We start from the raw sequence: 11,162 nt of genomic DNA, 5'->3' as shown, positions 1-11,162 counted from the left end.
ATGGCAATTTTTAGGGCACATTGGCTAGCCACACGGACGTGTGTTGGCCGTGTGACCCAAGTCAAAGAGTTACATGGGGTCAGACACGGGCTAGGACACGGCCATGTGCTTTCATTTCGAATGTCCACACGGCTTGTGACACGGGCGTGTCTGGTGGCCGTGTGAAACACGCGGCCTGGCTACATAGGCTTGTGTCCCCTGTTTTGAGAAAAAAATTCAAAGTTTTGTGAAAGTTTTGTGAAAGTTTCTTAAGTTATCGGTTTAGTCCTGAACCACTCCCAATGTATGTTTATGGCCTAGTGGGCTCGTTTTAGGGACAAATTGATTGAGATTGAATGATGATTGTATGTATTGATTAAATGTATGGGAAAAGTATGTTTAAATGTGTTGTAAGTCTGGTAATGCTCCATAACCCTATTCCGAAGTTGAATATGAGTAAGGTGTGTTACATGGAATATATATATGCACATACAAAAGTTCAAAGATGAGAAATATTTAGCTCTTGACCAAAAATCAATTATAATGAGAAGTATTGATAACTTATTGGCTTGATGCGTACAACACGTAAAACAACATAATCTCATGTTGAAATAGGAAGTTTAGTTCTCATAAGTAATGGTTTAGATATTAATCAAAGGTGTTCAATTAATAATTTCTTTAAACCGTTATGCGCATAAATAACAAGCTTTTACAAAAGTTTTTCAAACCCAATCAATAAAATATTAAGATATAAACTTATAAGCTTTAGCAAGATGAATTGTCTTAATTGCATAATCTGAAATTAATTATTTAAACAAGCAATCTTGCAAATGACATGTTGCAAATTGATAATACATGTGATTATTTTGTAGATACATCTATCAAAATAATATAATATCAAAATCATCCACATGGTGGATGAATGAACCCATATTTATTTTAGAAATGTAAGACATTAAATTTCAACTTAAACTAGTGAGTTTCTTATAAACAATTTTCATTGAGAACAAGCAACAAATGAGAATTCTTTAAATTAAAGAATCTTTTGAATTTTTAATTAATGTTTATATGAATCCTCAATTAATTTTTGTATCATATATGATATAGAATGGTCAAAGTAGTCACGCCAAGTAGTAAATGCATTTGTATCAGTAAACTTATGGTTTACTTTAACATGTATTTCAATTGTACTAATAATGTCAATATAAATTGTGACAAATTGATAATTTTACTGTCATTTCTTTTACTTTGTATCCACATATAAGTACTATTGTGACATTTACTACTGGAAATGTTTAAATCAATCTGAAGTTTATAATGCCACTAAGTCAACAAAATAAATGTAACTTCCAAATAATTATATGCAATATTCGTTTTAGGAAATATGCCAAAATCTTCAAATATTCAAAAAGAAATGATTATAAAATTTTTTATATTTATTACAAACATTCACTTCAAGGAATGTGCAAAAAGCAATTCAGACAATTGTAACGTCCTAATTAATTTAACTTTGTTTATGTGAATTTTGCCATAAATATGTATATGCTTTAATAGCTAAGTACTCTGATTATGTGTTTGAGGTCTTTGGTTCAAGTCCCACTTTTGGAAATTTAGGGTTTTTTACAAAAATAAGACAAAAAAATAAAATAATACTAAAATAGTATAACAAAAAAAGTATGTACCAAAATGGTACATCCTAGGGTGGTGTCGCCTATGGCAGTGGCGTGACCACCCTGGTCTGACATTTCCTCTGCCATTTTCTGTTTAAAAAAAAGTGAAAAATAAAAAAAAAATTGAAAAAAAATGGATGGAGGGGGTGCCAGAGGAAGCACCGATTGTGCCTCTGGCACAGGCGGCACCTAAGCAGTATAAAAATTGAAGTTGCAACTCCGGAAGCAAGAAGCAGCAGCAAAGAGAAGAAGAGAAAAAGAAAGAAAAGGAGAAAAGAAGAAGAAGAAAAGGGTTTTTTTTACAAAAATAAGACAAAAAAATAAAATAATACTAAAATAGTATTACAGAAAAAGTATGTACCAAAATGGTACATCCCAAGGTGGTGCCGCCTATGGCAGTGGCGTGACCACCTTGGTCTGATATTTCCTCTGCCATTTTCTATTTATAAAAAAGTGAACACGAAAAAAAATAAAAATATAAAAAAAAGGGATGGAGGGGGTGCCAGAGGCGGCATCGGTTGTTCCTCTGGCACAGGCGGCACCTAAGCAGTATAAAAATTCAAGCTGCAACTCCGGAAGCAAGAAGCAGCAGCAATTAGAAGAAGAGAAAAAGAAAGAAAAGGAGAAGAGAAGAAGAAGGATGAGGAGGAGAAGGAAAAAGAATAGAAAAGAAAGGTATATATATATTTTTAAAAATTATGGATTTTTATATTGTTATTGTGTTTTTGCTGTTATTTTTTTATTTTTTTTTGTTGTTAGTTATTATTATTAGTTATTATTATTGTTAGTAAAAAACTATTATTAGGATTGTTGGTTATTATTGTTAGTAAAAAACCCTAATTATTGTTAGTTATTATTATTGTTAGTAAAAAACTATTATTAGGATTGTTGGTTATTATTGTTAGTAAAAAACCCTAATTATTATTAGTTATTATTATTGTTGATTTGTATTAATTTTGTAAAAAAACCCTAAAAAAGCCTATTTATGTTATGTAAAGAAATTTTTTATTTTTTATGTAATTTTTTTGTTATATGTGTTTTAGGTTGATTAGATAATATTTATGAAATTTATTTGGCATGTTATAGATATTGTTAGAAATGACAACATATTTGGTATTGCCTGATGAGATAATAACTTCAGCACAAAAGGAGAAAGTTGATAAGATGTTGAGAGAAGTGCAAGATTACAGAATGAAACCAGAAGAAGACATTGTTTAACACGTTAACACAATAAATAAAAAGATGCAAAAAGTGTTGTAGGAGGGTCTTGAAATGATTAGAAAGAATAAAGTGGAATACTTAACCCTTAGAGGGACATTAATAGAACGGGACCATCAAATCATTTTAGACCAACTTTGAAAGAAATTGGTACCACGAACCTATTGAAATCTAGTTATATGCTTCGTGAAGTTTATAATCTCTTATGGAGCAAGGAAAATAGCGAGACAAAGTATAGGTTCACAAAAGTTGACTGGGAAGCAAAATGTGATTGACATACCATGGATGGATAAATTAGATGTTAGGAAATTACCAAGAGAATTTCTAATTTCAATACCTGTTATAAAGATTGAAGAGGAAGAAGATCCCAAGGAATCATCAAATTGGATTGTAGAAGATGAATATGAAGAGAATCAAGAATATCTAAATTGGATTGTACAGTATTTCCCAGAGGAAGATACATGGTCGGAGATAGAAGAAAACGTAGAACTGAATTTAAATGGTTAAATGTAAAGATAAATGTTGTTTATGTACAAAATGATAACTGAAAAAGTATGAGCTTATGAATGAAAAAAATTGCATATTGATTAATTAAAATTTTTATTTAAGTAATTTATTTGTTGTTCGAAATTGTTTTGAGAAATTTTGTTTATTTTTTAACAGATTGAGTATTGAATATAGGTAATCAGTTTTTCGTATGCATTTATTTCGATGGAATCATCTGGACAACAACCGTTGGATGCATATCTGAATGTCGGTAACAAATAGCAATGAGATTTAATAGAAATGTCTCATTAGATGATATGAAAGGAAGGATTAACGCAAAAATTATTAGACGTTGTGGGAAAAGGATTTCGAAACTTCTCTACAAGTTTCCAATTCTGACGGATCCCATCAAATTCACTGAAATAGAACTTGTAGACAATGAAGACGTGGAGACAATGATTGCTCTTTACTGTGGGAATGGGAGTAACAAAAATGCACTGATTCACTTATTTGCTGAGTTAGCCAGTGTAGAGCAAAATGAGATCTCACTGCATATGGTGAAGAATATAAACCTCAAGAACCGTGCATGGTGGCTCTAATATCGTACGTTGATAGTGAATCGACTATACGTGGGATCGATATCGATCTTAATGTTACACCCGATATTGATGTGGTTGGTGATAATGGTTACGATAGTAGTGATCCTTGTGATCAAGAGGTTGATGGTGATAGTGATCCCGATGTGGACGATGTCCCAATGATATTGACAATGAAGACGTAAATGACGATAGAAACATTAACATCTTCGGTCGGGAACCAGATGCGACGTATTGTGATATACACAATAATTCTGGGCCACTTATGTCGCTCATAGACCCTGACGCGGCGCATGTAGCTGAGTTCCCGAGCACCCTGAAATACTTCCTGCTCACCGGCTGACCGTAAATTCTGATCCTGAGGAGTTGTTCGTAGCCTAGAGATTCGAAAGTAAAGAAGAGTGTGTATTTGCTATTAAGCGGTATAGCATGAATATATTAGTGGATTACACAGTATATTAGTGGATTACACAGTTGTAGTGCCTAAACCGACATTATATATTGGGGAGTGTTGGAAGTCAACGGAAGGCTACAATTGGCGGGTACAAGCTGCATTTATTCAAAATTTGCAGATGTGAGAGATACGCAAATTTGTTGGGCCTCATACATGCACATCAACACGTATGATAAAAGATCATCAAAAACTTGATTCTAAAACTATCTGTATGTGTATCATGCGAATGGTGAAGGACATGCCGACCACTAAAGTTTCGGTACTGATTGCCGAAATGCAGGCACAATCTTAATATTGAGTATCATATTGAAAGACATGGATAGATAAATAGATGGCATGAAGCATTTGTATGGGGATTTCGATGCGTTTTATAACGAGCTACAGGGATGGATAGCCGTTATGCGGGAGTACGTACCGAAGACTGTCATTGAGTTACAAACACGACCTTCTTAATGCTCGTATGACCAGCTACAGCTGGGAAAAAGAATTTTCCATCGGATATTCTGGACGTTTGATCCATGTATGCTGGCATTTCCCCACTGCAAGTCGTTTGTGCAAATGGATGAGACCTGGCTATATGGAAAATATACACAGATCTTACTTCTTGCAGTTGTTCAAGACAGCAACAAGAATGTGCTCCTGATAGCATTTGCCATCGTAGATAAGGAGAACATGGAATCGTGGAAATTCTTCCTTACCAATCTACGGATGTATGTTATTAGTAACGGTAATATTTGCATTATCTCTGATAGAGGGAAAAGATTAATTGCCGCCATCAGGCGTTTCGGTGTACCATGGAGATCCGTTTGCTGCATCCGACACATCATGGCTAACTTCCATCGAGATTATAAGAATTCAGACTGGAAGAGACAAGTTGTGAAAATGGGTAAATGATTACCTTATCTTTTCAATATAAGTTTTAATGTTTTAGGGCAATACTGTAACTTATCTTTTCTTAATACATATACATCGCATGAGCTAGAGCCACACATTTTTTGCCAAAGAATGACTCGACTTGAGTGTGACATGGAGGGTTAAACGAGCATATCTTTCTGACAGTGGTTGGGTACTATGGAGCCGTGGCAATGGGCTCAAATTTTTGACGAGGGCTTTCGTTATGGTCAAATGACCACAAACTTAGTGGAGCGAGTCAACGCTGTGTTGTCAAAAACACGACATCTTCTGATTTCATCTGTATTCTCAACTACATTCTACAGGTTAGCTACCTTGATGACAAGAATGGGTCAGCAACAAGTCAACTAGATGGAGGCAGGACACATGTCTGTCGAAGATGTCAGGGATGCAATGGTTGCAAACTGTCGGATGGCGAGGTCAATGAATGTAGAAATATATTCACGACGCCTTGAAACGTTTCGAGTTATGTAGACCATTGGTCGTCAACCCGGTATACCACCTAGGTCCTATGGAGTTAATCTCCGGAATAGATGGTGCAATTGTAGAGATTCCAAACACTTCATTATTCGTGTGAGCATGTCGTGGCAGCGTGTGCTAAAGTGAACATTAATGTTGAACAATTTATCGATGATGTGTACACACTCGAGCGCATGTTACGTGTCTGGGAAAATAAGTTCCCGGTCCTGCCTGACCTATCTATGTGGGAGGTGCCTTTGACTACTTTCGAGCTTGTCCTAGACAGAGGGCTACGCAGGAATCCAAGAGGTCGTCCGTAATCATCCAGAATCTGTAATGAAATGGACATTAGGGAGAAATCCCACGGTACGCATTGTGGATTATGCAGGTTAGCTGGTCATAATCAGAGTAAATGCCCGCAACGAATGTGACAGCCCTAAAATGACCCTAGTCGGAAAGCGGTTTCGGGACCGCTAAACCGAGTCACCAAATTATTTGAATATGATATTTATTGTCTAAAATATGTGAATATGAATGTGTGAAAGTTTTGAGCTTCGATTTAGTCGATTGCATGTGAATTTAATTAATAGGACTTATGTGTGGCACTTTTAAAAGGTGATATGTTAATCTATAAGGACCTATTAGTGCATGTTATGAAAATAATGGGCTTGCATGTCAAATTTCCACCTATGACAAGTAGTGGCCGGCCATGCTATGGGTTAAAGCCTATTATAAACATTTTTGTGTTAGTGATTTATGTTAGAAATAATAAAATAAAAGGTTAGTAATAAAGTAATAAAAAGGGAGGGGTGATGAAAACAAAGTTGTCTCATCCTTGCTCCCCCTATTGTCGTGACTTGAGGAAGGAAGAAGAAGAGGATTTTCTTGCTTCATGATGGGTTGGTTGATGTTTAGGAAGAGGTATGTTAATGCTCTTTCATTGAAAGTCTTTGTATACTTGGAGTGGTCATCAAGTATAGAAGCTAACTCATGGCAAATGTTTTTGTAAATTTATGAAGATGACATTCGGTCATGGATGTTTGTATTTCTTTGATGTTGTTTTTGATGCTTAGGTGTATTGAGGGTTGATTATAGATGAGTTGAGCTTGGTAAAATTGAATATTTGTGGCTTAATTGCTTAATGGCAATTGGCTATGTTGAAATGCCAAATTAGTGCTAAATTGTAAGTATTTAATTGAGTGTTCGAATATGAATTTAAGAAGAATGATACATTCGACTATGCTTTGATGTGCTTGGATTATTGTTCATTGAGTAAGTGATTGAGGAATGATTAGAAGAATTTGAATGCTAAACTAGTTGATTTGTTTATAATGTCTGATTATGATCAATTATAGAGATGTGAATAAAAATTTGTTTGGTGATATATATATATGTATTCGGCAATGGGATAAAATGTGTATCAAGGTAAGTTTCATGGTGATTATGCTTGTGATGTTGGGTTAATATTCGGCATTGAGTAATGTTGGGGTAAGGTGATTAATCGGCTATGAAATTAGCTAAATTAAATAAGCATGAAATCGAGTCATGGTATGTTTTATCGAATATGATACATATTGAAATCTATTGTTTTAGATATAGATTAAATGATATGTGATTGCCCAATGTGATAGTTAAGTGAATAATATTGGTTAAGTACTTAAGCAAATCTATTGTTTTACTTAAGCTTAAGAGCAAAGAGGATCAAAGTCGGATGGGGGAAAAGAGAAAGTAAACAAATAGCCGTGGATATCTAGTCGTCGACCACTTCCGAGGTAAGTTTTAAGTGATTAAACGTTGAGTAAATTCAATCATAATAGGAAATAATGAGTTGATTTAATAAGATATGATGTGGCCATGATATGTCTTAAACTCAAATGGTAAGTTCATATGTGTTCGGACTTGGAAAGTTAAGAGCAAATTGTAATAATTTGCTTTGGACAGCAGCAGTAACGTGATTTTAGAAAATCACTATAAATTGTTGGTGTGGAATTATAGGCTGAATAAAATATGTAATCAAGGCTTAATTAGTCTAGTTTCTTATAAAAGAGACCTTGTGAGCAAACAAATTTCCTATAAAGAGATATTTAAAGTTGTGTGAGACGGTGTCAGAATGACTCCGAAATCCCCTGTTCTGTTTTTAGAAAATCATTATAAATTGTACAAAAATGGTTATAAGATAAAATTTATATGCTTAGACTCCTTAATGAGTCTAGTTTCAAATGAAATCAAATACAACACATTTTGAATTCTGTAAAATGAGAAATTTGATTCGTAGTGAAGAGTGGTCAGATTAGTCAAACAGTGAAACAGGGGAAACTTTAAGAAAAATCTGGTATTGATTGGCCAAACCTAAAATTCTGGAAATTTTATGGATGGAAGATATACGAGTCTATATTCAGGAAAAATTAACGGCAAGTGATTTGGAGTTTTGTAGCTCCGGTTATAAATAATTTAGTGACCATTGCTCAGGAAAACAGCTCGTAGTGAATATGTGATTTTGTTGTAAACATGGATAAAACTTGTTTTAGTTGCTCATAAGCTATTGATTAAACCCATACTTGAATTCTAAATCGTGATATTGTAAGCTTATGAGTATTCGAACATGAAATGATAGTATGGCGTAAAATTGAATTATTCATTGGAAAGTGATGGATGTAGATTCGGCCAAGACCAAGTCTGTACATGATAGTATATGTGGTATGTGAAGTATATTTGAATAAATGTGAAAGTGTATATATATGTGATAAGGCCTAATGGCCAATGTGATGAATGTGAAAGTGTATATATATGTGATAAGGCCTAATGGCCGATGTGATGAATGTGAAAGTGTATATATGTGATAAGGCCGAATGGCCAATGTGATGAATGTGAAAGTGTATATATATGTGATAAGGCCGAATGGCCAATGTGATGAATGTGAAAGTGTATATATATGTGATAAGGCCTAATGGCCGATGTGATGAATGTGAAAGTGTATATATGTGATAAGGCCGAATGGCCAATGTGATGAATGTGAAAGTGTATATATATGTGATAAGGCCGAATGGCCAATGTGATGAATGTGAAAGTGTATATATATGTGATAAGGCCTAATGGCCGATGTGATGAATGTGAAAGTGTATATATGTGATAAGGCCTAATAGCCGATGTGATGAATGTGAAAGTGTATATATGTGATAAGGCCTAATGGCCGATGTGATGAATGTGAAAGTGTATATATGTGACAGGGCCGAGTGGCCAACGTGATGGATGTGAAAGTGTATAAATGTGATAAGTCCCGAAGGGCAATTGTGTCAGTACTATATCCGGGTTAAAACCCCGCAAGCTTTATGCGAGAATATTATCCTGATTAATGTCCGTAGGCTTCGTGCGCGTACTATATCTGAGCTTTAAAGACCCGACGGCTAAATGCTAGGATTCAAGTAAGACTTTGATATTGAGTATCTGCATTAAGTTACCATCAAATAAGTATTATGTATTCAAGATGTTCAGGAACGTATTACTTACTCATCGGTGGAGTGATTTCGAGGTGAATTATCAGTATAAAAAATGTAGGTAAATGTGATTAATATTATAACTCCAAATGTGAGAATGTGCTTTGGAAATATTTGACCATCTAGGTCATTATTATTCGAAAGTATATATGTGGCAGCCAAGTGTTACATTTAATGATATTATAGATCGAGATGAAGCTCTAGATTAACTTCATCGAACAGTTGAAATGAATGACCAATAATAGTGATTGAGAACACTTTGTCTTGCTTAAAACTTACTAAGCATTAAATGCTTACTCCGTTCTTTGAATCTCTGTTTTATAGATTTTGGTTCGTCAGCTATCGGACTCGGGATTATTGAAGTCGAAGTCGCCCACACTATCAAAGCCCTTTTGGTACACTTTTGGTTGAACTCTGAAAATGGCATGTATAGGACTACCCTTTTTGTAGTGGGTCATGGACCCTTTGGATTTGTATAATTTTGGATAGCCATGTGAAAATGGCTTATATATGTTTGAGCATAATGTTATAATCATTTAGTATGGATATGGTTATTGAGAGGTGTGGATATGCTTAACAAGGATTGGCCATGGGAATGGTCAATCACTATCATAATTTGTGCTATTTATGCTAAAAGGGCTAGTTGAATCATGGAAACTATGAAATAGGTAAAGTCTACCTTAAAGGCAGATGCTGACAGCAGCAGTGATGTAGATTTGGAAAATCACTAAAAATAGTAGGAATAGAATTAAATAGTGAATAAATTATTTAAATGAACCTTGATGAATCCACTTTCATATGGAATAAACGAAACGGTCATATGAGTGGTATGTTAAGAGATAATTAGGTTTTCGTGAGACAGGGCCAGAACAGTTTCTGGAGTCCCTGTTCCGACTTTGGAAATTCATTATAAATTAACCAGAGATAATTAGGAGTCATGCCATATATTTATAGATTCTTCTCTGAGTCTAGTTTCTATAGAAACAAACGGCATCAGTATTGAAGCCCTGTACAGGGAGATATACGAATTGTAATGCATGAAGGTCAGTGTAGTCGCACCCTGTAACAGGGGAGATTTTAACTAATAAACTGTACTAATTGGCCCAACCAAAAATTCTAGAAAAAAATATGTAGATGGACATATGAGTCTAGTTTCAGGGAAAAATCACAAAACTGAGTTTCTAGTTGTGAAACTCAAGATATGATTTTTAAGGTGACAGTGACACAGTTAGCCAGCTGTCTGGAAATTTTTAAAATGGACTGCGATAGTAAGCGAATTTAGTCTGTGAACCCCTCGTGTCCGACTCCGGCAACGGTCTCGGGTACGGGGTGTTACAACGAAACTATCATATTGGACAATCGTCACGATCAGGTAGGAATTAAGCTTATGTTGTAATGTATTTAATTTATATAAAAAAATTATATTGCAAAGTTTGTCCCAATTAGATTAATGTTGTAATGTGTTTAATTAATGTTCCAATTAGATTAATGTATTTAATTAGATTAATGTTGTAATGTATTTAAGGTTTGTTCCAATTTATATTACAAGACTAAGTTTGTTACAAGTTTTAGTGCTTTAATGTTCAAAATGTCCAAATTAATCTAATTTATGTTATAGTCAAATTTTGTTCCATTTTTCAAAGTTCCAATTAATCTAATTAAATATATACAAAAAATACAAACTTTTTAATATCAAAACTCAAGAAACCCCTAAAATTGATGGTTCGATGGTGTGGTTCTAAAGGTATATTTCTGCAGAGGTCGACGTTCACGTTGTGGGTGATTGCGATGACCAACATCCTTTTCAGTCGCAGGTGAGGGTGTCTGATAAATGGAAGAAAAATCATATGGCTCGAATGGCATCGATGAACTTGAGCCGGGAGGAGTGTCATGC

Source organism: Gossypium hirsutum, chromosome A01 (assembly GCF_007990345.1).
Source record: "Gossypium hirsutum isolate 1008001.06 chromosome A01, Gossypium_hirsutum_v2.1, whole genome shotgun sequence".
Lineage (NCBI taxonomy): Eukaryota > Viridiplantae > Streptophyta > Magnoliopsida > Malvales > Malvaceae > Gossypium > Gossypium hirsutum.
This window is presented reverse-complemented; position numbering follows the sequence as displayed.